General features: G+C 49.9%; 1 protein-coding gene across 2 annotated transcripts in view; it reads left to right on the forward strand.

The window, feature by feature from the left end:
- The window catches only part of PACSIN1 (protein kinase C and casein kinase substrate in neurons 1), a 59477-nt gene that overhangs the window by 18653 nt on the left and 13122 nt on the right, over positions 1–27702 (forward strand). The window contains exon 1 of one of the 2 annotated variants that reach the window (XM_049765263.1): positions 25138–25184. The exons of the other annotated variant lie outside the window; for it this stretch is intronic. The gene's annotated coding sequence lies outside the window, so the exon portion shown is untranslated. Of the gene's footprint in view, positions 1–25137; positions 25185–27702 lie in introns of those variants that run through there. 2 annotated transcript variants of the gene reach the window in all.

Here is a 27702-nt window from a genome sequence, read left to right on the forward strand (position 1 = left end):
TGGGGTTCAGTGGTTGTAGGCATCCTGGTTCTGCCAGGAGGAAAAAGTGGGGCCCTTAAAGTGGGGGAAACTTACTGGGATGGATGGGCAAGATTTGAATGGGACCTGGAAAGTCCCAAGACTCCTGCCCACCTCCTCCCTGCCCCATGCCAGACTCTATAGCTCTCCAGCCACTGAGCCCTGTGACAGACCCTGGAGAAGTGGGGGGCTGGGAAGTAGACTGGCCTGAGCCTCCTCACAGCCTTTTACCCCTGCTCCCCATCTTGGGCTGCTGCTGTTCAGCAGATGTTCTGGCCTCCACTTACCCTGGCCGGCCACACTTTCTCCCAACAGACACTAATTATATACTTGCCAGGACGCTTCATCGCAGAACTCATGCTTCCTTGGCCAATTTTATTATTCTTACTCTTTTTTTATTGTTTTTTTTTGGGAGAGGCGCCATACTCAGGGCACACCTGGTGACACTCAGGGGTTACTCCTGGCTCTGTGATCAGAAATTGTTCCTGGCTTGAGGGACTATATGGATCCTGGAGATTGAATTGTGGTCCGTCCTAGATCAGTTACGTGCAAGTCAAATGCCCTACTGCTGTGCTACCACTTCGGCCCATTATTATTCTTATTCTTGTGTTGTTATTTTGGTTTGGGGGTCATACTTTCTGGTACTCAGGGATCATCCCTGGCTGTGCTCAGGAGACTATATGTGCTGGGATCGAACCTTGGTGTGATGCATAACTCCAGACCCTCATTTTATTGATTTTATTTTTAGGTTACACCTGGCAGTGCTCAGGGGTTATTCCTGGCTCTGCACTCAGATTTTTACTCTTGGCAGGCTTGGGAGACCATATATATGGGATGCCGGAGTTTGAATCCAGGTTGGTTATGTGCAAAGCAAATATCCTATTTACTGTACTATTGCTTTGGCCCCTGTTTTGTTTTTGTTTTTGTTTTTTTGCCACACCTAGCAGTGCTTAGGGGTTATTTGTTGCTCTTCACTCAAATATTACTCCTGGAGGGCTCAGGGGACCATATGGGATGCCAGAGATGAAACCTAGGTCAATACATGCAAGGCAAACACCCTGTGCTATTGCCACCTCTGTTTTATTTATATTAGTATTTTTTTGTGTATAGCCAGCAGTGCTCAGGGCTTACTGACTCCTAACTCTGCACTCAGAGATCACTCCTAGGGGAGGTTCAGGGGACCATATGGAGTATTGGGGGTTGAAAGTAGATCAGTAGTGTGCAAGGCAAACAGTATACCCTACCGCTGTACTATTGCTCTAGCCTCTCAGAACTCCAATTTTTTTTTTTGGGGGGGGGACATGGAACTTGGCCATACCCAGCAATGCTCTGGTGTTACTCCTGGCTTTGCACTCAGGCATCACTCCTGGCAGTACTCATGGGACTCTGGGATGTCAGAGATGGAACCTCAGTCGGCTTCTTGCTAGGCAAATGCCCTTCCTGCTGTACCATTACTCCAGCCCCACCTAGGACACCATTTTAATGTTTTTCTAGAGTCATCTGAGGAATACAGTTCAAGGGGGTTATGGTCACATCTGCTGTCCCACTTGGCAATGCTTGAGAATCACTGGCTGGTGCCAGGGATGGAACTCAAGGCTCTGTACATGCTCAGCATGTATGCTGTCCCTTGTATAATCACCTGGTGGCACTCAGGGATTACTCCTGGCTTGGTGCTCAGAAATTATTCTTGGTAGGCTCAGGGGACCATATGGGATGCAGGGGATCAAACCTGGGTTGGCCACATGCAAGGCAAAATGCCTTACTTTTGTGCTATCATACTGCCCCCTCATCCAGCTTTATTTCTCCCATCCCACTTGACCTTACCCCAACCTCCCCAACCTTTTCCAGGATTGGGCCCCTTGATTGTACCCTACAACCTTTCAGTGTCTGAATACAGCTTCCTAGACTCCCATCCTAGTCAGGCTTGGGGCAGATTGCAGGAGGATCCTTAGTAGTGTGCCATGCTTGGCGATTTCCTTCTCAGTCCCATTTAATCCCCCACTGAGAGTGACCTTGATGCCCCTGACCTCTCATGAGCTGAAGCTTCAGCCTCTGCCCTTGTGCTCTCTGTATTTAGCCCTGAGCCTGCCCGGCTTAGGATAGGGTCACTTGGGTGCAGCTAAGCAGGACCTGGGCTTTTATGCTTGGCCTTAACTTAGTGCCTCTTTCCAGACCTTTTATTATAGTCTCTCCAGGGCATGAGAGGCCTCATCCCCTCTCCCATGCAACATTTGTGGACTTTGATTTGGGGGGAGCTTTGGGGCCACACCCAGTGGTGCTCAGGGCTTACTCCTGGGTCTGTACTCAGGGATAACACTCCTGTTGGGGCTTGGGGACCTGTTGGGCTGCCAGGGATCTAACCCAGACTGGCTGAGTGCAAGGCAAGGCTTCTCAGCTACATTCTCTCTCTGGCTCTATTGTGGGCTTCATAAATACTCTGCTTCACCCTATGGCCTACAGGGTGCTCCCCACTTTGTTCTGGCTCAGCCATGTTCTGCCCTCCTTTGCAGCTTGGATCCTCACAGAACCCTGTGCTCAGGGCCTTCTTGCTAGAACCATTCCTGACACCAGCTGGCAGGGTGGGGCCTGGGCAGACACAGGGCAGGAAGACACATGGGAAGGACGCAGGGCAGAGGAAGGACTGGCACTCACTGAGCACTTGTAGCAAGGAGGGTGGGCAGGGCCGGACCCAGTTTCCCTGGATCCAGTAGGGATGACACTTGGAACAATCCTTTTTGGATTATTTGTTTTTGGGCCACACCCGGCTTTGCATAGTGATAACATGTGGCTCTTAAATCAGAGATCACTCCTGGTGGGTTTGGAGGACCATATGAGATGCCACAGATTAAAGCCAGGTTAACTGCATGCAAGGCAAACACCCTACCCATTGTGCTATCACTCTGGCCCTCTATTTGGAGCAGTCTTGAACACAGTTGGAACTTGGGGGCTGGGTCTATGCCAGTGATTGGAGATGAGCTATCACAGGGAGGGATGGGAAGGTGAAGGGAGCATTTGCTTCCTGGGGCTGGGCCAAGGAGCACCTTTGCCCTAAGCTGCCTTCTGGGCAGTGTGGCCCACAGGATTGATTTTGCCCTTCAGCTTTCTCTGTCTCTGTGCCTGTGGGCAGTCAGTGGTGCTGAGTGGCTAAGTACCTGCACATTCAGCTTCCTTTTGTCAGTGGTCCAGTGGCATTCCCAGTGGCTTTTTAGCAAAAGGGCTCAGCCTAGGCGAAAGGGCCCAAAGCAGGGTTAAGGAAACAGGCTGAAATAAGAGAGCGGCAGACCCAGGATGGACCTGAATTTGATTCCTGGCATTCCATATGGTCCCCCGAGCCTTCCAGGAGTGATTTCTTTTTTTTGGGGGGAGGGGGGGATGTCACACCCAGCAGCGCTCAGGGTTAACTCCTGGCTCTACGCTCAGAAATCACTCCTGGTAGGCTCAGGGGACTATATGGGATGCCGGGATTCGAACCACCGTCCTTCTGCAGGCAAGGCAAACACCTTACCTCCATGCTATCTCTCCAGCATAAATCACCTTTTCAACCCTCTCCTTCAGCCCCTCTTCTCCTCTTTCCGGTTGAGCGTATTTATTTCCTGGATGTCTGTGTATCTAACAACACTCCTCCCAACAGCCCTCCATGCTGGCTGCTCTGTGTCCTTGCCGACACTTGCTACTGTCTGTTCTTCTCTTTCAGCCACTCCTGTGGGTCAGACCTCAGGACATTTAGGTGTAATCTGGTAGGGAAAGCACTGATGATACTGGGTGAATGTGAGATTGGGAGGCTCCTGGGAGCATGTCCCCCTGACTATACCTGTCCCAGGGTCAGCTTCAAAATTCAGTCCTAGCAGGCACCGTGAAACTTGATTTCACTGGGACATCCTGTCATGTCGTGGTGGGCACTGCTCTTTGCAGAATATTCCAGCTCTACTGGGCTGTGGGGGACAGAGACTGGACTGTTCACTCGGGTCTCTCGAGGACACAGCCAGCAGCCACGATGACTCACTCCTGTAAGTCGCAGCCTCTCCAAATCGCTCCCTCATCTCAGCTCCTTCAGTGCCGCACAACAGCCCTGAAGAGCAGCTCTGGATCGGCTCCATTGTGCAGGAGAGGAAACTGAGGGCCAAGTCAAGGGCAAGTTAGTGGTAAAATGACCAGTGTGCCCAGACTTGAATTCTAAGTCCTAAACTCTCAATTGGGGATTGAAGGTAAAGTACCAGGTGAAGGGATTTACCTTGCATGAGAGGTAGCTGGACCAGTAGTTCCCAATCTCATTGTACTCAGGAGTCCCCTGAAGCTTTCCAGAAGGTTCTAAGTCTAGAGGGCCAAGACCCAGGAATCTGCATTTTTGACAGCCTCCAGGAAGTGCTCAGCAGCTGAACCCAGGATGCCTATGATGGGGGTGGGAGGAGTCCCTTCACTTGCTCTTCCTTTTTCCTCCCCTCCATACTGCTCCTACAAGTACTAGTTAGCTGCTGGCTAGTCTGGGCTTGGAAGGAGCCTGGGGACTGGGGATACAGTACATCGGGGAGGGTGTTTGCCTTGCATGGGACTGACCTAGGCTTGATTCTGGCTCTCTATATAGTCCCCTGAGCACTTTAAGCAGGGTCAGGAGTAAGCCGTGAGCATCACTGGGTGTGGCCCAATAACAAAACAAATAAATGTATTTAAAACAAAAAGTAAGTTCAAGCCTCTCATTTTTCCTCATGTGGAAGGTACCGTTTGTCTCACTCTTTTATTTTTGGTGGGGCACCTGATGCTCAGGAGACTGTATGGTGCCAGGAATCAAACCCAGGGCTTTTGGACCAGACAAAGAGCTAGGGTGGGTTATAGGCTCTGAGGGGAAATCTTACATCTCCAGAATCAGGGTGTGGTATCAGATAACCCCAGGGTGTCAACTGACCATCTGTCTGTCACTGTACTTTCTGGTATGTACCCCTATGGTCTGATTCCAGAAACTGGCTTAAAACTTGAGCCTGTTGGGGCCTGAGAGATGGCATGGAAGTAAGGTGTTTGCCTTGCATGCAGAAGGCCAGTGGTTCGAATCCCAGCATCCCATATGGTCCCCAGAGCCTGCCAGGAGTGATTTCTGAGTGTAGAGCCAGAAGTAACCCCAGATCACTGCCGGGTGTGACCCCAAAACAAAACAAAACAAAAAACAAAAATCTTGAGCCTTGACATGGCTGTACTTAGGTTCACAGCAAAGCTAAACTTACAGTTAAATCAAACTTTAGATCTTAAAAGGCTACACATGCAAAGCCTGGGTTCTAATTCTTGGAGTTAATTTCTCCTGCCAAAAACTAATGGTGTCTATTATATGCATTTGAGGTCTTGGGCGCTTGTGCATAGGGATCAAGTTCAGGGGCCCTATCTGTATATGCAAGGAAAATGCTCCTGACTCCTGTTTTAGATTTTTGGTTTTTTGGGGGGGGCCATGACCAGCAGATTTACTCTTGGATCAAAGTAGAGTTAGCTATGTTCAAGGCAAGCACCTTAACCCTTGTACTATCTTTCTAGCCCCTCCCTTGCCCCCTACTGTTTTCTTTTTTATTTGGGGGTTATTCCTAGCTTTGCACTCAGGGATCATTCCTTTTTTTTTTCTTTGGTTTTTGAGTCACACCGGCAGTGCTCAGGGGTTACTCCTGGCTCTACACTCAGAAATCACTCCTGGCAGGCACAGGGACCATATGGGATGCCGGGATTTGAACCACCGTCCTTCTGCATGAAAGGCAAACACCCTACCTCCATGCTATCTCTCCAGCCTCCAGGGAGCATTCCTGGCAGTACTCCAGGGACCATATAGGATGTTGGAAATCAAACCGAGGTAGGCCACATGCCAGGCCAACCCCTTACTTACCCATTGGACTATCTCTGCAGCCCCAGCCCCTTCCTCTCAACACCTATTGTTGTATTAATTATTAATAATAAAGTCCTAGTGTGGATAGTGAGGCCTCTCTCAGCTTGGCCCAGAATCTGCAACCCTTTTGGCCAGTAGGTCTGTAGATTCAGAATAATGGTGAAGAAATGATCCACAGGCAGTCAGGTGATGTTTCAGGAGACATCCAGCTTTATTACAAGGCCTAATCGCCATTTGCTTTTTTCTCATGGCCTTTAAGGTAAGCAGCCACTTTCCTGCTGCTCTGCATCCATCCTGGGTCAGATCTCTCCCCTTGCTGCATCTTCTTCTCCCCTCAACCCAGGCAACCCCTTAATTACCAACCATAGACCCCTCCCTGCTGTGAGAGGGTCTCACCATCCAGGTGAGATAGGCAGAAAGTTGGGGGAGGGGTAACACCTATCCTGGAAGCATTTTTCATGGGCCAGAACAATAGCACAGCGGTAGGGCTTTTGCCTTGCACACAGCCAACCTGGGAGGGGGGGCAGGTTCGATCCCCCATATCCCGTATGGTCCCTGAGCCTGCCAGGAGCTATTTCTGAGCACAGAGACAGGAGTAACCCCTGAGCGCCGCTGGGTGTGGCCCCCCACCAAAAAAGGCATCTTTTCTTCAGCTTCCTTCTCTTTTCTCTTCCCTCTTCTATCAACATTTTTCATTCTCACACTCCTCTCCTCACAAATAGGCAAATTCTCAGCTAAACCTTGGTGGTGGTGGGGGACTGGCTGAGTCAACTTATTTATACTGAAGTGTGAATGACTCATATTTCTTGCCTTGACTCTTCCAGTGGTGGTTTAGATGTGAAAAAGGAGCTTTTGGTTGTTGGATAAGTTGGCAGTGTGAGGAAGAGGAAAAAAAAAAATAAAGAAATTCTTTATTTTCCCATGTCCCTAACATTTGCCAGACTTTAAGGTGATGATTTCAATTTTACACAGAAACTTTTAAAAACAAACAGGAAACAGAACTGCTTGGTCTTTACTCTGGACTAGCAAGTCCCAGAATCTCCAGAATGGAGACCAGGAATGTAGACTTTGTTGTTGTTTTTAGGCCATCGCTATGTTCAGGCGTTACTCCTGGCTCTGTGCTCAGGAAACACTCTTGTTGGTCCTCAGATATGGGATGCTGAGGATTGAACTCAGGTTGACTGTGTGCAAGGCAAGCACTGTGCTGTGCTAGCCACTGTTCTGTCACTCCAGCCCCATGGAATGTAGAGGTTTTTTTTTTTTTTTTTTTGGTTTTGGTTTTGGTTTTTGGGTCACATGTGGCAGTGCTCAGGGGTTACTCCTGGCTCTATGCTCAGAAATTGCTCCTGGCAGGCTCAGGGGACCATATGGGATGCTGGGATTCGAACCACCGTCCTTCTGCATGCAAGGCAAATGTTTCGCCTCCATGCTATCTCTTCGGCCCCTGGAATGTAGAGTTTTCTTTTTTTTCTTTTATAACGGAGATGATATGTGCAAGTTTGTGAAATCCCTGACTCCTACCGTGCGGCCTGTGTTGTCAGTGCAGGGGGTTGGACCAGTAGCCCACAACCCACCTTGCGACTGTAGCTGGGGGTGAGGATGGGCGAATGCAGGGTTGTGTCATGGGGCCAAGGGCAGCCTGTGCTGGGGAAAATGTAGGCTGAAGCATCCTTGGGGGGTGTCAGCACCTGTGCAAAAGTCTTGTTCACAGAGGCTCGCTGGGAATAATTATTGTACTAATTATGAAGATTGCCCAGGAAATAAGATCTAGTTTGTATTCTACCCCTCAAAGGGCATCCACAATCGCCTGCCTGGCTGCTTCCTGGGTTAGTTGGAGGCTCTGTGTGTGTGTGTGTGTGTGTGTGTGTGTGTGTGTGTGTGTGTGTGTGTGTGTGAGAGAGAGAGAATGTATGTATATGAATGTAAGTACATGTGCTGTGCATATGTGTGTCAGTATGTATTTTATGATGCTGTATGTATGACACAGGGTATATTACATGACACATGTCAGTGTGCATATGTGTTAGTGTGTCGTCATGTATCAGGGCTCAGAGCTCCAGCCCCCCATTTACATCACTTAGTAACTCTCCTGAGCCAGCTCCTTGGTACTCCTCTGGCTGATCCCGATGTGGGCTTGTTCATTCCTTGCTGGCACCTGGCCTGGCACCAGGCAGGGAAGCAAAATGTTACAGAGCCTCTGGGTGGGATTCCAGAGACAGTGTCTTCCACATCTTCCCAAACTCAGCTGTGACCCATTAAATTCCTCCCTGGGTCACACCATCACAGGACAAGTATCTAGAGTGGTTGGATTAGAGGATCTGCCACTTCACAGTGGCTATTGTGGCTACTCTGCCTGGGGTGCCCAAGAGAAGCTTCAGTTACTGAGGTCTGTGCTCCACCACAGAGTAAGGGGAGACTTGAGTGCCCTTGAAAGGCTGGAGGCACTCTAGCCTGGCCCAACACCACAACAAGGAGTAGGTCCTGAGCAGTTAAGTTCTGACCTAGGACAAACAAAAAGCAAAATAAATAAAAAGAAGGTAGAGAAAGAAATGCTCCCTTTGGAAGAAAACTGGGGGAATGCAGTTTCACCCTTTTCTCCCATCACATACAAAAATGGTCTGAAGGTGAATCCAAGATCTAAGTTCCGAAGAATATGTACATATGGGGAACTCTTCTGGCATTCTATTTGGCTGATTTCTTGGCTGTGACAATAAAAGCCCAGGAAAGAAAAGCAGAAATAAATACATTGTGTTGCATGGAAATATGTTCTATGAAAATGACATCATTGAAAGTGTGAAAATATAGCATATAGGATGGAAGAAAACACTGGCAAATCACATATCTGATAAGAAAAGAAAATTCAGAATATAGAAACAATTTCGACAATAAAAACCAAACAATCTGTTTATAAACCTTCTAGAGGTTTTGAATAGACTTTCTTCAGAGAAGGTAGGCAGATGGCAAACAGGCACTTGAAAAGATGTTCAGCCTCAAGCATTAGGGAACTACCAATCAAAAAACTATAATGAGAGTCTACATTACATTCACTAAGATGGTCATTGTTTTATTTTTAATTTAATTAATTAATTTTTTTGTCACACCCGGTGGTGCTCGGGTTACTCCTGACTCTGCACTCAGAAATCGCTCCTGACAGGCTTAGGGGACCATATGGGATGCCTGGAATCGAACCTGGGTTCGGCCTGGGTCAGCCTTGTGCAAAGCAAACGCCCTACTGCTGTGTTATTGCTCCAGCCCCTCATTGTTTTATTTTATTATTATTTTCCCTCTGCCCACTCTGGTCATTATTTTAAAAACCACAAAAGGTACTGCAGAGAAAGCACAGCAGGCTGGGCACTTGCCTTGTCAACCTGGGTTCGTTCGATCCCAGCCATCCCATATGGTCCTCTTGTCTGTGTGAAATGGTCAGGTAGGAGATTATTTCTGCGACTCAGCCACCTCCAGGAACTGGCTTCTTCCCATCCTCATTGGGCAAGTATGGCCCTCAAATGGTCTCACCCCAAGGGAACAAAATGGATGCTATATCCCAGACATTACATAAACATTCCCCCACAGTGTCCAGGGAGACAAGAACTGCTTTCTCTCCAAGTGTCACTGACTCAGGGAACAAATGACTTGAATAAGTGGAATCTCTACATCAGGAACTTCAACATCACCTGAACATTGATAGAAAAAAAATTTTTTTGTCAGTGCCACGGATCAAACTCAGGGCTGCACATGTGCAAAATAAATACTCCAGGGGCTAAAGTGATAATGCGCTCCCCAGGTTCGATTCTAGATGGTTCCTGGAGCACTGCCAGCAGTAATTCCAGAGGACAGAGTCAGGAATAACCCCTGAACATTGCCTGGGGTGGCACCAAAGCAAAAATAAAACTTAAAAGGAACATGCTTTATTGCCAAGTCACAAACTTTCCCTAGAAATTCAGGTTTTTGAGCAGTTAACTAGATCAGAAACCTTGGAAGTAAACCCCAACGATCTGCTATAACACGAGGCTCCCAGAATAAAATAAAATGTTCTAGTACATCCCATGTGCATTAAGATACTCTCTAAGACCACCAGCCCATGGGCTAGAGCCAGGTGGATACTGAGGATTTTTATGCATGTTCGGATTCTAGAACAGCTGAGTTTAGACCTACTCCAGAGACTCCCAACCTGGGTTGATTTTTCTCTCAAGAGGACATATGGCAGCGTCTGCACTGGGCGCCATTGACATGTAGTGGGTAGAGGCCAGGGATGCTATCAAAAAAATTCCACAAGAGACAGGACAATTTCATGTTAAGGAACAATTGGGCCCAGAAGTCAATGATGCCAAAGTGGAGAAACATCCCCAAACCCCACCCCGCCATCTTCAGTCTGTCTTCCCTCTGAGTCGCTTGGAATGCCTGCTGGGATTTGGTCAGTAAGGGTGAAGCCAACAGTATCTTCTAGAGAAAACCACTGTCCACAGACATCACATTTCACCATCTTCTCCACATCACCCCCGGCAGAGTTGTCCCTGCTATAGGAAACAGAAACGGGCCTGAGAGATGAGATAGCAGGAAAGGTGCTTGCCTTGCAAACACTGGCCTGGTTTCCAGCCCTGGCACCCCGAACCCCACCAGGAGTATAGAGCCAGGAGTAAGCAGAGAGAGGAAGACACATACAAACACACACACACACACACACACACACACACACGTGAAAGAGAGAGGAGATGGGGGAGAATAGGAGAGAGGAGTAAAAGAGAAGAGAGAAAGAAAGAGAGAGAAAGAGAGAGAGAGAGATTTCCTTGCAGTGAAGCTGTGTGTGTTCCTGTATATCTGGGGGTGGTGTTGTTGGAGGGGAGACTCAGCAAGGCTGCTTACTTCATGACTTATTTTGAGTTTACTTAGTAGCGCTGTCTCGTCAGGCGCTCAACCATCTTCCTAAATATAGCACATGGTTTTAAAGGTTGGCTGGATCTTAAGTGTGATTTTTTTGTGTGTATGGTTTTGGAGCCAATTTTTTTTTTGATCCCAGAAATGCATCTTCATCATAATATCTGAGTAGTTATATGGCAGATGGAATCCCGTGTGTGTGTGTGTGTGTGTGTGTGTGTGTGTGTGTGTCTGTGTGTGTGTGTGTGTGTGTGTGTGTGTGTGTGTGTGTGTGAGAGAGAGAGAGAGAGAGAGAGAGAGAGAGAGAGAGAGAGAGAACTCTCCTTCAGGCTGCCTTAGCATGTTGTGCTGGACATACTTCTGTACTTTCTGGGTTTTGTCTTTTATTGTTTGTTTGTTTGTTTTTTGTTTTTGGGTTACACCCAGTGGCAGTGCTCAGGGGTTGCCCCTGGCTCTGTGCTCAGAAATCACTCCTGGCAGGCTCTGGGGACCATATGGGATGCCGGGGATCGAACCTGGGTCTGTCCCAGTTGGCAGTGTGCAAGGCAAATGCCCTATCACTGTGCTATCATTCTAGTCCAGGTTTTGTCTTGTTTTGGGGACTCACCTGGCTGCACTTAGGCATATTCCTGACTCTGTGCTCAGGGATGGATCAGTCCTGGCAGTACTGGGGGATCAGATGTGATGCCTGGGATCAAAGGCAGGTCAGCTGAGTGCCAGGCCAGTGCCCTACTCACTGTACTATCTCTCTTCTTGACACCAGATCCTTCTTCATGGTCCCTTTGACCTTTCTGCAGGGACAAACTTGCTACGTGTCTGTGTTATGTAACTGCCACATGCTGGGCACATGGAAGGTAGCTAAGTATAACTGGAGACCTAATCTTTTTTTAGGAAGGGAATTTTTCATTTTATTTCATTTAATTTCACTTAAATAATTAAATAGGAGATAGCACAAAGGGTTCAGTGCATAGTTTGCATGCTGGAGGCCAGGCATCGATTTCCCCATGCCGTATATGTCCTCCTAATCACTGTAGGAGTGACCCCTGAGCACAACGATGGAAGTAGCTGGGGACACTGTTGGTGTTTGGTCTTATAGCTCACTAGTATTATTAGTGCTATTTTAGGGTTACTGAACCCCAAGTTTTCCATGACTCTTGGGACTCTAGGTCTTACCTAGAAACTGTGCAATGCACCTCAGCTGGAGGTTTCCCCATCAAAGAAAAAGGGGGTGCTTTGTTACTTGTTTTCCTTTACATTTTTGCAGTGCCAGGGCCTCACACTTGAGGCTAGGGCTCTACTACCAAGCTCCCTCCCTGCCCTGCTTTGTTCCCATTGAATCTGTGAGAAGCTGTACTCAGGTTGAACATTTCCCCAGTGGAGCCAGTCGGGTTTATACTAGCGCTTTGCTGTTGGTGGGGTGGTTCCCAGTTCAACCTGGAATGTCAGGTATGCCATGCAGAATGCCTAATACGTGACAAGGCCTTTGCACATGCAGTTCAGGGGACAAAAAGCTTAGGTGTGACACCCCCCACCCCTCTCTGAGAAGCAAACCAGCACCCACAGTGGAGTGTGACCCATGCAGGAATCCTGGCTGAGGTGGAACCAGGTGAGACTAAATGCCATATTCCAAGCACCCATCCTGGGGTTGCCCAGGACCACTCCTGTGTCTGTGACACCATGGGGAGAATTGAGGGCCCCTTTCAAGGTAGGGTGTCAAGAGAACATATGCTCTTGAGAATGAGGGACACCTCAAAAGGAGGTCAGGAAAGAGCAAGTGGGTTTTTTTGTTTGTTTGTTTGTTTGCTTTTTGGGTCACATTCGGCAGTGCTCAAGGGTTACTTTAGACTCGGCTCTCAGGAATTCATTACTCCTAGTGTTGCTCAGGGAACCTTATGGGATGACGAGGATCCAACCCAGGTCAGCTGCATGCAAGGCAAATGTCCTACCTGCTGCACTATTGCTTCAGCCCCAAGAGCCAATTCTTGTTCCCACCACACACCTAATATTGAGTTCTGGTGACTCCTACCTGGCCCATGAGTCCCAAATTCATGTGTCCACACTCTCCTGTAGTACCCTTCACCCTACCTTCATTCTGGGCTTGACCCTATCCTTTGCTGTGGCCAAACTTTAAGAATAGACACTGCTCACAAGATGGGCCTGACAGCAGAATGGAGGCGACAAGAAAGACTTGAGAATTTGAAGACAGAACAGCAGAAATGACCTGAACAATAGACAGAAGATGGGCTGGAAGAGTCTCAAGAATCCTTGGGTGAAGAAAAATGATCCAGCAGTCAGGGTATATGAGAGACCTGGGAGAGAACAAAGCAACAGTGGCTGAAAAATATTCCAAATTTGGCAAAGGGTATAAAGCTGTGGTTGGCTTTGAAAAGCTTAGCGAATCCCAAACCATTCGGCCCCCAAAAACCCACTTCCAGAGACAATAGCATCATCTAACTCCTGAAAATCAACCACAGAGGGAAAGTTTTGAAAGCCAGAGAGAGAAATGACACCTCACCTTGGAGAAAAACAATTCAATGACAGCAGATTTCTCATCGGAAACTGGAGGCCAGAAGCAGAAGAATGTTCTTGAATTGGCACAAGAAAAGACTTATCATCCCCAAACACAAGATTCAGTGCAAATATCCTTCAGGGACACAGGAGATATCAAAACCCTGTCAGAGGAATGAAAACAAAGAGAATTTGTTGTTCGTAGGCCTCTTCTGAAAGAATATCTCAAGGATATTTTTAAAACAGAAAGGAAATGATGGGGGAAATCTTGGAATATCAGGGAGGAAGGAAGCACAATAGAGTTGAAATATGTGCAGATATGATAGACTCATAGTACCCTTGGTGTTTTCTGAATTAGGTCTGAGGGTTGAAGCAAAAATTAAAATATTGTCTGATGTACTTCTCAAAATATGTAGAGGAAATAGTTAAGAAAATGAGAGTATTGGGATTGGAGAGATAGTACATTATTAGGAAACGTGATTGCCTGGCCCATGGTAACCCAGTTTCAATCCCTGGCACTAAACATGTCCTTCAGTTATTATCAATAATGCTTCTGAAACAGTCAGGAGGAAGCCCTGAGCACCACCAGGTATGGCCTCAATACCATTCCCCAACCCCCCCAAAGAAGGAAAGAAAGTCAGATTATTAATAGGGTTGAAGTAGAGTCCTCAAGAGATCAATTCTCTACTTTTTTGTTTTGTTTTGCTTTTGGGTCATACCTGGCAACACTCAGGAGTTATTCCTGGTTCTGTGCTCAGAAATTACTTCCTGACACAGGATCAAAGAGATAGCATAGTGGTAGGGTTGCATGCAGCCAATCCAGAATGGACAGTGGTTCAAATCCCGGCATCCCATATGGTCCCCTGTACCTGCCAGGAGTGATTTCTGAGCACAGAGCCCGAGTAACCACTGAGTGCTGCCGAGTATGACCCCAAAAGCAAAAAAGTTAGGTGAGGGGACCATTTGGAATGCTGAGGATTGAACCCCAGGTTGAATATCCACTATGCCATCACTCTGGCCCCATAATTCTCTACATTTTGTTTGAACTGCTGAAATTCTGACAGCATCTGATAACTTGAAGATATATTGAGTCATAGGTACACTCAAAGGCTCTACTGATGGAACTAAAGAAGCAGTACAGTGAGGAGGGTGTTTGCCTTGCCTGTACTTGGACCAGATTCAGTCCCCGACCTCCTCCAGGAGTGATTCCTGAATGCAGAGCTAGCTAAGAGTAAGCCTTGAGCACAGTTGGGTGTGACCCTCAAGCCCAAACCAAATAGAAGTTCTGCAGGTAGAAGTGAGAACCATAGTTGTTCCTCTGGGATCTCTCCACAGAGATTCTGAGAAGGTGCTTCCTGGGTGCTGGAGAGCTTCTGATCTGAGATACAGCTTTAACAAATGCACACACATGTACAGACATGTAATGCTGTATACTTAGAATCTGTAGACCTCAGAATTTAACTAAAAATTTATTTTTGGGGAATTGTAATATTCCAAGGCAGTGCTGAAGGTACAGGATACTAGGGAGGGGTATCTACAGGACCTAAGTGTGGTTTAGAAGACTGTGACCCCCTTTCTCTGCCCACCATGCACCCTGGCTGGCCATTTCTTGCCTCTGTTAAATCCTACCACAGCCTGACACGGCAGTTCATCCAGGCTTAGTGTTGGGCATCCCAATGCCGTAATGTAAGTTCCTGCATGGCCTGCCATGCTCATCCTCCTTAACTCCTCACTTACTTTTTTTGCTTTGTTTTGTGGCCACAACTGGCAGTGCTCAGAAGACCATAAGTAGTACCAGGTATCTAACTCAGGTCACAAATGCAAAGCAAGGGGGCCGGGCGGTGGCGCTCGAGGTAAGGTGCCTGCCTTACCTGCGCTAGCCTAGGAGACGGACCGCGGTTCGATCCCCCGGCGCCCCATATGGTCCCCCAAGCCAGGAGCGACTTCTGAGCGCATAGCCAGGAGTAACCCCTGAGCGTCACCGGGTGTGGCCCAAAAACCAAAAAAAAAAAAAAAAAAAAAAAAAAACAAATGCAAAGCAAGTGCCCTATATATTGTACTAGCATTCCAGCCCCCTCCCCTCATTTCCACCGGGTCATTTGGAGTCATGAGGCACTCTGTTCCTCCTTACTCTCAGGGGAGGGAATTGCCCTTTGGAATACAGAGAGATGCTAAGAAATTCAGCATTGGCACAACACCAGGTGACCTGAATGGGGCCTTTGGATTCCAAAGGCAGTGCCTTGGCAGGATTCAATCTGCCTTGATTCATGGTTTTGAGCTTGCGACTTGCTATAGCCCACGAGTCACTGGCCAGCATGATTACAGCAAAAGCTGAACAGATCCTTGATCCTTGCTCATACATGAGGCTTGTCCTAGTGGACTACTTGCTCGAGGAGCTCCGAGCTACCATGTATGTGGGATCAGTCATGAGGGTTCATGATGTGGATGGAGAAGCTGCTTAGACATTTTAGCCTGCCTGAGACCCATGCAAGAGAACAACCACTCAGCTGAACTCAACCAAACTACCCAAATGAAGAACTACCCAGCTGAACTCAGCCAAACTACAGAATCATGAATAGAGTAGATTGCCCATTGTTTACTTGACTCTGGGGGCTCCATTATGGTCAACAAGTATAACAGCTCCATGACCAAGAGTGAAACCCTCAGTCATCACAACAATGGCACATTTTTTGTTTTGTTTGGGGGCCACACCCAGAGGTACTCAGGGCTTATACCTGCTCTATACTCAGTGAATACTCATAACAGACTTGGGGACTCTATGGGATATTAGGAATTAAATCTGGGTTAACCCACAGTGCCTACCCACTGCGCTATTGCTCTGGCCCCAAGAAAATGCCTTTTATAGCTTTCCATGGTAATGGGTATTAACTAGTTTTAATCTGGAAATCATTTTTCAATATATACAAATAAATATCACATTATATTGTACAGCTGAGACTAATATAATGTTATTGTCAATTATGCTTTATTTTTTCCCCTCAATTTTCCCAGAACAGTTCTGTCTAGCTCATCCTGGGGCTGGAGATAGCATACAGGCATTTAGCCACTTGCCTTGCCTGAGGATGACATCATCTCTATTCCCAGTATCATGTGTGGTCCCTAAGCATTGCCAGGAGTGATCCCTGAGCAGAGTTGGGTGAGGTCCAAACTGCCTCTTTCTTAAAAAGTTATAGATGTCTTGCTAATGGCAGTTTTCTAGTCCTTTGCCTAGAAAGAGTAGGTTTTCTTAGGGCTGTTTGGTAACACATGATGGTTTTTCTTTCTTTTTTAAAATTTTGTTTTGTTTTGGGTCACACCTGGCAGTGCTCAGGGTTTTCTTCTGGCTCTGCACTCTGGAATCACTCCTAGTGGGCTGGGGGAACATAGAGGATGCAAAACTTAGAACCCGGGCTAGCTGAATGCAAGGCAAACACCCTACCCACTGGACTATGGCTCTAGCCCAAACTTGGTGATAATTCTGAATTGTCTTATTTTTTCCAGCTTCAAACCCAGTGTTGGACAGAGCCCCAGAGAACTGATGTATTTATTGTTTTGGGTCCTGGGATCCCCAGCCAATCTGCCTTATTTCCCTCTTTCAGAACCTTATATTTAAGCCACATTTGTTTGTTTGTTTGAGCTACACCCAGCAGGATTCAGGGGTTATCCCTGGCTCTGTACTCAGAAATTGCTCCTGACAGGCTTGGGGGACCATATGGAATGCTGGGAATTGAACCCACATCCATCCTGGATCATCTGCATTCAAGGCAAACACTCTACCACTGTGCTCCCACTCCGGTCCCTCGTTTTTGTTTCTAATGCTGACTTTTGCTGTACTTTGCAGGAGAGCTAGGGATTAACATGTGTTACACCTTGCCCAGAACCAGAAGTTCAATGACTTGCTTTGGAACTTAACATGAATAAAACTCACCTTGTATGGTTTTTGAACTTGACTTCTCATGCTAAACATGAGACCCAGAGAGTTTCCCCAATGATTGTGCAGTTAGATTTTTTTTTATTGCTGCACAGTTAGCATTCAGCTGAATGACTAGGTCTCACCATGGAATTTGCACTGTGGAATCCCATACAGCAGTGAAGAAAGCAAATGGCCTTGACCAGGTGCCATAAATAGACTAGTCAGTGTGTTGATCAATCGTACTGTGGGTGACTGGGGGCAAGGGGCATTTGGACGGCTTCCAGTTTGGAGCTATTGTGGACAAGGCCACTTTGGATAGAATTAGCAGTTCCGAATTACTTGTTTTAGTCACCTTGGACACTTATTTCTGTTGAAAATAAATAAAAACCCCTTCTGGTTTTTTTGTTGCAGTTCTTACCCCTTCTAGTTACCTCTCTCTCTCTTTCTCTCTCTCTCTCCTCTCTCTCTCTTTCTCTCTCCTCTTTCCTCTCTCCTCTTTCCGCTCTCTTCTTTCCTCTCTCTTTCTCTCTCTCTCTCTCTCTCTCTCTCTCTCTCTCTCTCTCTCTCTCTCTCTCTCTCTCCCCTCTTTCCTCTCTCTCTTCATTTTTTGTTGTTTAAGCCACATCTGGCGATGCTCAGGGGTTACTCTTGCCTCGGCATTCCTAGTGGTGCTTAGGGACCATATGGGAGGCCAGAGTTCTATCCCTGGTTGGCAGTGTGCAAAGCAAATCCCCTACCTGTTGAACTATGGCTTAGGCCCTTCTAGTTACTTTTCCACATAAAAGCCACAATCATCTTTTATTTATTTGCTTTTGTGGCCACACCCGCTGTGCTCAGGGCTTACTCCTGGCTCTTCACTCAGGAATCACCCTTGGCTCTGCCCCCACAATGATCTTTTGATAACAAACTGAATTCTTCCCCCAGGTCAGAAAGGCCCCCTGCTTTACCTTATCCTCAGAATACAACACAGTGTGTTCCGCCTACAGCCATAGGGGTCTCCCAACGAGCCTCATCCTCCTCTGTACCCCATTTATCTCTCCCTACTGCTGCCTTCACCATCCATCCATCCATCCATTCATCCATTCATCCATCCATCCAGTCTTGGATACTTCCAGCCTGCCCTTTGTTCCCTCTGCCAAGAATAATTCCCCCAAATCCTCTCACCCTTCTCCCCTTTATTGAGGTGTCAACTCACATGCCATCTTTTCAGAGGGTTTCTAAATGCCCTTACCCCCTCTATCCCTTTGCTCTCCATTATTTTTCTGTCTAGCTCTGATCTGAACTTGCGGGTGTCTGAAATTCCCCTTAACTTCTATTAGTCTCCCCTAGAGTTGAGTGCATGCTGGTCCCCCAGGTCTTATTGTGCTGTGCACAGTAGGTGCTCAGGAAATCATTGCTGACCGGCAGGGGTCGCTGCAGGGCCCAAGGTGAGACACAGCTCAGCCTGGGCGACAGCTTCATCTTCCAGCCTTGGCAGGATGAGTCTCTTAACCCTAGGATTATTTTTTTGTTTTTGTTTTTGGGGTCACAATCGGCGGCATTCAAGGCTTACTCCTGGATCTGTGCTCAGAAATCACTCCTGCAGGCACGGGGGAATCATATGGGATGCCGGGATTTGAACCACTGTCCGTCCAGGGTTGGCTGTATGAAAGGCAAAGGCCCTACCACTGACTATCTCTCCGGCCCCAATCCTGGGATCTTGAGTCTGTGGATGAGGCTGATACAGTGGGACCTGATAGATTTTGCATCTCCCCTAGCTGCTAGCAGGGGGTGGGTGCCCTTGTCCTGGGACAAAGCCTTTAACTTTGCTGAGCCTCAGTTTCTAGACTTAGCAGATAGTTCATTGTGGACAGCTGGTTATATAAAGCACCTAAGCCTGCTCACCTGCCCCAGCAGGGGCTGTGAGTGTCTGATCCCTGTCGCCTGCCCAGGGTTGCCCCTCAGGGTCCCTTCTGTCTGTCTTCTTCCAAGGTCCCCATTGCCTGTATTTCATCCCCTCCGCAGACCTGCAGGAGAGGGTCCCCCTGTTTATTCTCAGCTGCTGAACTCCTTCCTGCCTTTTTCTGTCCTTTTGACAGTCCTGGCCACCTTAAACAAATGCCTTGCAAAGCAGCTGTGGAAGAGGCCTGGTGCTGGAATTTGTGGGATCAGCACTGGGCTCCAGAAGGGGGCAGGGATGCTGCTGCAGTTGGGAGTGTCTGTGGCAGAGTTGGGGACACAAGTGGACAGCTAGTCTGTGGGGAGGGGGAGACCCCTCTTCACTGTGGACTGACTGGTTCTGCCTGGAATATGAAGGGACAAGATGGAAGAAGATGGAAGTGAAAGGGGGGTACGAGGTGATGGTACAGTGGATAGGAAGTTTGCCTTGTACATGTCTGACCCGGGTTCGATCCCATAGGGATCCCCAAGCCCACCAGGAGCGATTTCTGAAGTAACCCTTGAGCACTGGATGTGGCCCCCAAACAAACAAACAAAAAATGATGTAAGTGTGGGGTGGGGGAACAGAGCATGCTGGGGTGTCCCTGCACCCACCAGGAATCTTCCCATGGGAGTTCAGTAGAATGTTCCAGGTGGGTGACATAGGGATCCTTTCCACAGCAGATGGGGGCCGGGCCTGGGTGGATGTCCTCTAGGCGAGGGGAGGGATTGGCAGAGGGGTCACGTCTCCCACAGAGCCCCCTGAGGGTGGAAGCTGAGCTCTAGGTCTGCTGGGCAGCAGATGGGCTGGGTCAGCTGACGGGGGTGCAGGGACCACTCTTTAGGGGAAAGATGATCCTGGGGGGCCAGCAGGTGGGCAGGGGCTCCACTTACCACACTGGAATTTGATCCCTCCCAACCCTGAGCCCCCCTGTTCTCTAGCAGCCTCAGTTCATGAGCTCCAGTTCCCCGCCCTCAAGGCCTGGGCTTTCTCTGACCCCTCTGCCTGGGATGGAGGCCTGACCTTGGGGTTGGAAGTAGCCTGTGGCTTTTTGGGGTCCTCGCTTGTACCTGTTATTTGATTGACAAGTCAAATCAAGTACATGTCCTATCCTTGGTCTAAGGTAGAGCATTTAGTCATGAAACTTTTAGAAATTGGTAGTTGGGGGCTGGCCAGAAAGCAGCAGAAAAGGTGCTCGCCCTGCATGTGGCCAACCTGGGTTTTAATCTCCGGGACCCCCGTACTGTTCCCAGAGCACTGCCTGGGGTGATCCCTGAATGCAAAGCCAGAAGTAAACCCTGAGCACCTCCTGGTATGGCCCAACTCAAAAAACAAAGAAATAAAGGGGGAAAGGCAGAAACTGGGTAGCATTTATTATTATTAGAAAATGTAGTTACTATGTTTTCTAATCAGATTCTTCCTTCTTTATTTTCCCTCCCTCCTTCCCTCCCATCTCTCCCTCCTTCCTTCCCTCCCTCCGTCCCTTTCTTTCTCCCTCCCTTCCTCCCTTCTTTCCTCCCTCTCTCCCTTCCTCCCTCCCTTCCTCTTCCTCTTCCCTCCTTCCCTCCCTCCCTCCCTCTTTCCCTCCCTTCCTCCCTCCTTCCCTCCCTCCCCCTCCCTCTCCCTCCTTCCCTCCCTCCCTCCCTACCTCCCTCTCTCCCTTCCTTCCTCCTATCTTTTCTTCCTCCCTTCTTTCCCTTTCTTCAACACCTGTAGTGGTCACTGGGACCTTTCCAACTTAGTGTTCAGGGGTCTTTCTTAAAGGCACTAAAGGACCTTGCAGTACTAGAATTGAAACCAAGAATCCAGCTTGCAAACCAGCCCCTTAAGCCATGTCCTCAGCCCCAGTCAGCCTTTCTGAGGGACTCGATACAGGACAGTGGGGAAAGACCTGGTAGGCAGCGAGTAGGGCCAAGTCCCAGCTCGGGCAGTGCTAGCTTCCCTCTCTCAGTCTCATTGTCCAGATCAGCCCCATGGTCTGGACTACAGGACCACCGTGATAGCCAGACTGAGAGCAGACACACAAAACCCACCAGTGATCACCTTTCAACAACAGTGCGCCAGTGAAGAGGAGAAAACCATGATTTATACTGAGACAGAAAGAAAAAACAATGAGCTGGGGCCAAAGAGTAGCTGAAGAGGCTGGAGTGCTTTGCAGGGGGCCGGGTTTGATTCCCAGCAACACAAGTCCCCTGAGCATTGCTGGGAGTGGTCAAGGACAAATAAAACTGAAGAAGCGTCATCATCAGAATTGTCAGGTTAGGGGCCGGAAAGAGAGCATGGAGGTAGGGCATTTGCCTTCCATGCAGAAGGACCGTGGTTCGAATCCCGGCATCCCATATGGTCCCCCGAGCCTGCCAGGAACGATTTCTGAGTGTAGAGTCAGGAGTAACCCCTGAGTGTTGATGGGTGTGACCCAAAAAACAAAAAAAGAAAAAGAAAAGAATCATCAGGTCAGTGTCCATCATCGTGGCCCTCTGCTCCAGGCACCCGAGAGCAATGACTTCTCCACCAACCAGAGAACATTTCTGCTGGCCAGTCTCCACCTTCAGAGCAGCAGTTGAAAAGCGAGCAATCACTTATCCCCTCAAGGACAGAGACTTGAAGGGACTAACGCTGTGGTGGGTCCCATGCTGAGGCCAAGGACACCGGCACAGCTGCTGTGGCTGAGCGAAAATCCTGCATCATGTGCCTGAGCTGCTTCCCCCACACTTGCCACTAAGGCCTGCAGCTGACAGAGCTTGATTGAAAGGGGGTGAGGGGCCTGAGAGTGTGGGGACATGGAGGAGGGGGCTGAGAGGCTCAGCAGGCCTCAGGTTTGCACACAGGAGCCCCAAATTCAGCTCCAGTCCACTCCCAGAAGTAACCACTGAGCACTGAGGTGGGAGTTCCTAGGTTCCCTTTGGTGTGTTTCCTCCTATGAAAGAGATTATTTTTTTGTTTTTGTTTTTTTTTTTTTTTGGGGGGAGGGCCACACCCGGCAGTGCTCAGGGGTTACTCCTGGCTATCTGCTCAGAAATAGCTCCTGGCAGGCTTGGGGGACCATATGGGACACTGGGATTCGAACCAACCACCTTTGGTCCTGGATCGGCTGCTTGCAAGGCAAACGACGCTGTGCTATCTCTCCGGGCCCAATGAAAGAGATTATTACTAAGCAGCTTTTGGTTTCATTTTTCAGTGGACTTAGGTTTCTTTTTCTCTTTTCTTTTCTTTTTTTTTTTTTTTTTGCCACACCCAAAAAAGCCAGGGGGTTACTCCTGGCTCTGCACTTATTTGGGACATTGGTGATGGGAATGTTGCACTGGTGAAGGAGAGGATGTTCTTTACATGACTGAAACCCAACTACAATCATATTTTTAATAAAGTTGTTTAAATAAAGATATTAATAAAAAAAAGAAAAGTTAAATCTAAAACAAAAAAAGATATTACTCTGGCAAGCTCAGGGGACCATATAGGATGCTGGGAATTGAACCCAGCTTGTAAAATTATCCATGTTGTGAAATCACCCCACATACTGTATTTCCAGTCCCAGGTGAATAGGTCTGAAGCAGTTAGCTTCGAAGAATTAGTAAACCAAGTCAGTCAGGAGAGAATCATGGAATCAGTTGCTTCTTGCCTCAAGAGGCCAAGGGGCTAGAGAGATAGCACAGTGGTAGGGTGTTTGCCTTGCATGTGGCCGAATTAGGATGGATGGTGGTTCGAATTCTGGTGTCCCTGAGCCTGCCAGAAGTGATTTCTGAGCACAGAGCCAGGAATAACCGCTAAACATTACCTGGTGTGACCCCAAAACAAAACAAACAAAAAACCCAACAACAATAAAAAAGACTGAGGCAAGCTAGACTGGCTTTTCTTTATCAAAGCAGTACAAATTCATCAGGAGGGGGAAGGCCCGGTGAGACACAAAAGGACCTCTCCAGGTGGACTTTTAGATATCAAAGGAGAGGAGAAAAGAAAAGAGGAAGATGGGGGATGCTTTTGTTTTGGGTACTAGCTGGGCATCACCTAACAACAGCATCTCAGCTCTCGCAAGGCCAACACCCTAACCACTGTGCTATGGCTCTGACCCTGGACTCTGTTTCTTTCCCATCACATTTTCCAGGCTTATTCTGAGGTCCCTGAGAATTTCCAGGGGTTTGGAACTCCAGTGTCTCTCAAAGGGGTGATGGGCTCAGGATGGTATGTTTGTGGGGACGATGTATGCTGTAACTGGGTGGGCCCAAGTCCAGTCCTGGTCTCCCTGACTACTCCCTCACATCCCACACCTGCCCCAGCTATGGGGTTTCCCAGCTGTGGAGGTAGGGAGAGATGGGGTGCTGCTGTGGTCCAATTCTCTATATTCTGTCATAACACCAAGCACCAGGACAGGCCAGCACCCTTTGGGGATGGTCAGTGTGACCCTCCCCAACCCTGGGATGGTGGGCTCGAGATAGGCTCTAGTCTAGATTAGGTAGAGGCCTTCAGAAAGGATTAGAGAAGGGAGGGAAGGCCTGTCTGCACCCCTACCAGTGTCTGACCTCGAGAAAGTGCGGGGGTGTCATACAGATGTCACCTCTCCTCCAACTGCCACACTGACTCACCTCACTGAACTTCCCAGGAGAGGGGTGTGGGGTTGGGGGTGGCGCTGGGACTAGGCCTGGTGCTCTGGATCTAAGTAGGGGCATGGAAGTGACTCAGAGGGGTGTGGGCTGACACTTGGAGCATGGCTTCACATGCGTACCTATGCAAGGAGAGCAAATACCCTCGTAGGGTGCAAAGACACACTGTGAGTGCTCCTGGATAGAAATGTGTTGTGTGGTTGGGGGGGGGGGGGTGGTGAATAATACTGTTGGGAAGGTCCTTGCTGGGTTCCATCTCAGGCACCCTGTTAGTCTCAGATAAGTGCTTGAGCACAGAATCTGAAATAAGAAGGAAGGAAGGAAGGAAGGAAGGAAGGAAGGAAGGAAGGAAGGAAGGAAGGAAGGAAGGAAGGAAGGAAGGAAGGAAGGAAGGAAGGAAGGAAGGAAGGAAGGAAGGGAGGTACAGAGGAAGGGAGGTGGGAAGGAGGGAGGGGGAAGGAGGGAAGGAAGAGAAGGAAGGAAGAGAGGGAGGGAGGGAAGGAAGGAGGGAAGAGTAGGGAAGGAAGGAGGGAAGGGAAGGGTAGGGAAGGAATGAAGGATGGAAGGAATGAAGGATGGAAGGAAGGAAAGAGGGAAGAAGGGAAGGAAAGGGTAGGGAAGGAAGGAAAGATGGAAGGGAGGAGACAAGGGAAGGGAAAGGTGGGAAAGGGTAAGGAAAGAGGGAAGGAAGGAGGGAAGAAGGGAAGGGAAGGCAAAGGAAGGAGGGAAGGAAGGAAGAAGGGAAGGAAAGGGTAGGGAAGGAAGGATGGAAGGGAAGGGTAGGGAAGGAGGGAAGAAGGGAAGGAAAGGGAAAGGAAGGAAGGGAATGAAAGAAGGAAGGAAGAGACTGAGGGTGGAAGGGAGGAAAGAAGAAAGGAAGGGAAAGAAGGAGGGAGGAAAGACCCCAAAGCTGACCTTTGGGACCCCCAGTGTCCCCTTTTTCCCTCTCCTGACCACCTTGTATGTAAGTCGGGCTCGCAGAGCCGAGCCACCCCCGCAGCCTGCCCGGAGCTACTCGCTTCTAACTCGCCTTCTAATGCCCAGACACATGATTCAGCAAGTCGGCAAGGATTGGGGTGCGGGGAGCCCAACCGGGGTGCACGCGCGTAGAGGCTGGAGAGAGCCTAGAGATAAGGGGACCGTGGGGTCTGGGAGGGCTGGGGTGCTCTGCCGGGGGTGGCCAGCAGGACGAGCGGGGCACGGTGGTACAGTACAGCGGGCAGGACCGTGGTGGGCGCCCTGGGGTGCCACGCGTGTTCGTGACCGCATCGTGGGGAGGCGGGCGGCCCCCCGGTGGCCACTGAGCTGCTTGGCTTTGCCGGTTGCTGTGGAAACAGCGGCAGGAGGTGGGCACGGCAAGGAGCTGGTTGCGGGGTGCAGGCGCGGCTGCTTCTGGGGGGGGTTGGCACCCCCGGGCACGAGCCCCCCACCACGGAGCAGGACCGGGAGGGACGGCCTGGGCTGGGCCCAGCGGGGGCCACGCGCACACCAGGACAGACCCAGGTAGGCATCTCGGGGAAGGGCTGCTTGGGTACCGGGGACCCCCCTGCAACCCGGCGGGGATGCAGAAATGCGGGCATGCATGAGGATGCACTCTGGGCCCCACTGAGTCCCTCTGCGGCAATTTGGGACAGGCCTGGTGGAGCCTTGCATGGGGGTGGGGATGCCCCAGGAACTGGGCCGCTAAGGGAGTTCAGGAGTTCTGGGGTGCTGAAGGCCCAGGGGCCTGTCTTCTCACCTCTACACACCCCAGGGCTTGGCTGGACCCTGCAACCCTCTGACTCTTTTCCTCCCTCTGGGCACTGGGAGCCAGGTGGGGAGCTGGGGAGTCCCCGGCTGAGACGCCCCTCCTCCTTCGCCTCTCCCTGCGCCTGCCTGTGATGACTGCGGCTCCAACTTCCCCCTGGGAACCCCAAGATCCTGCCCCTCTGCGTGGATGCAGCTCCTCTGCCTTCCCCCCAGCTGCCCCTGCTCCCCTCTTGCTTGCTTCATGGAGGCTGTACCCCCATTTCTTTCTACCTGTAACCCCCCAGATGGAGCCTATACCCCATCCCCGCTCACCCACTGTCCAGGTTGGGTCCTGCTGAGGATGGGCTAAAGAGAGGTTTTGTCCCCTCCCAAGCCCCCCCCCCATACAGGCATGCCCTCGGGGAAGTGAGGGGCTTAATCCCCTGGCCTACACTGAGCCCAGTCTCCCCTAGACTCTTATCCCACGGTGCCCTGCATTTCAAAAAGCAGCACCCCTGGGACCCCCTCCCTCCCCCCAAGACCCCTGGCTCCTCTTCTGTTGCTTTTGCTGGCAGCCCCATGTTTCCAGGCTCTGCTAGCTCTGCCCTCTACTTCTAGAATGTTCCATCACCAGGGGCTGCAGCCCCTGCTCCCCGGCCACCAAGGCTCCTTTCAGTGCTGACACCCATCACCCCCAATCTGCCCTTCAAGGCCCTCCCTGCAGCCGGTCCCTCCCTCCCTGCTCCCCCTACTCCTCCCCTAGCGGTGCCATCTGGGCCTCCCCCTTTTACCTTCCCCCACTCACAGCCCTCTGGGCTTCCCTCACCTCAGCTGCCACTTTCACACTCCAGAGCCAGCTCCTTCTGTGTCCTGCCCACCCTGGTCCCCGCCTTAGTCATCCCCACCTGCCTGTCACCTGCTCTCATCCGGCTTCTCTTTCCCTGTCCAAGGCTCCTGGCCTGCCAGACTGTCCCTGGGAGCTGGGGGTCCTTTCCTGCTGGCAGGGTCCCTCAGAGCGAACTTCCAGAGTCAGGCAGGACTTCAAGTCTGGTTCCTGCCAGTGACCCTGCCCCTACATCTCAGTAGCCTGGAGACCCCCATCCTGGTCCTGGTCAGACAGGAAGGAAGGGATGTGGGGCCTGGGTGCCTTGAGGATGTGTGTGTTTGTGTATGTGTGTTTGCGTGCGTGCGTGAGTGTGTGTGTGTGTGTGTGTGTGTGTGTGTGTGCATGCACCCAGGGCTGCTTCGGAGAAGGGCCCCTTCCTCTTCCTGAGTCCCCTGTTGTCCACACAGCTACTGTACCCAGAGCGAGCTCCTTGGGACATAGAGGCTTGAGTTCCACAGTGGCTAGGGCACTTGCAAGGCATGAACTGACCCAGGCTTCCCCTGAGCCTCTCTGGGGTTGTCCTGGACACCTCAGCACTGCTTGGGTGGCCCTGGTCTTATCCTCAGGTTTTCACCATATCCTTAGGCCACCAGCACGGTTTGGTTTGAGTTTGAACCCAGCTCTGTCGGACTTTGCTCTTAGGGCTCTCTGGGGGCAGTTGTCATGATTGTTGGGAGAGCAGGTTCCAACTTTATTACTAAGGACACACAGAAGGCAGAGGTGACGTGGCAGAGGGCTTGGCATTCGGGGGTGGCAAGGTTCTTTGTGGGAGAGGAAGTAAGGAGAGGGACACCTGGTGGGGTATTTGTCTCAGGGGATGGCGGCAGAATCTCCTCGCAGTTCCTTTGGTTCCTTCCACTCCTGTAGTTTCCAGGTGGGCTTGAGGAGCATGTCTGTCCATCTCTGGGTGTGCGGGGATCTGGGCAGCTACTGGGATGTTTGTGGGGGTCTCTCTCCCATCTAAGGCCAAAGGAGTCATCTCTGACTTCTCAAGAGAAGAGCTGAGCTGGGTCTTGGGGCCAGGAGGACTAGGGTGTGACCCCTGCTACACGAGTGCTGGCTCTGGACTGGCCCTGTGAAAGTAGACCCCTGGACTGGGCCTAACAACTCCTCCTTGCTGTGTGATCATGGACTAGTTGCTTAAGTTCTCTGAGTCTCAGAGCTTTGCTGGGAGTTGTGAGGTTGTGTGAGGATCACACAACCGTGTACACAACAGGTGCTCGGGGTGGCGGTGTTCACTGCTGTGAAGAGATTGAGGACTGTGGTGCTATGACCCCCCCACTGTGATATCCCTGTCTCTGGTTGCCTATTGGGCCTGTAAGGGGGAAAGCATCCTAAGACGTGTCAAGGGGGGCAGGAGAGAGAAGCTCTTGGAACTGGATCCTGAGGGGAAGAGATGGGAGGGGC

This window comes from Suncus etruscus, chromosome 18 (genome assembly GCF_024139225.1).
Source record: "Suncus etruscus isolate mSunEtr1 chromosome 18, mSunEtr1.pri.cur, whole genome shotgun sequence".
Classification (NCBI taxonomy): Eukaryota; Metazoa; Chordata; class Mammalia; order Eulipotyphla; family Soricidae; genus Suncus; species Suncus etruscus.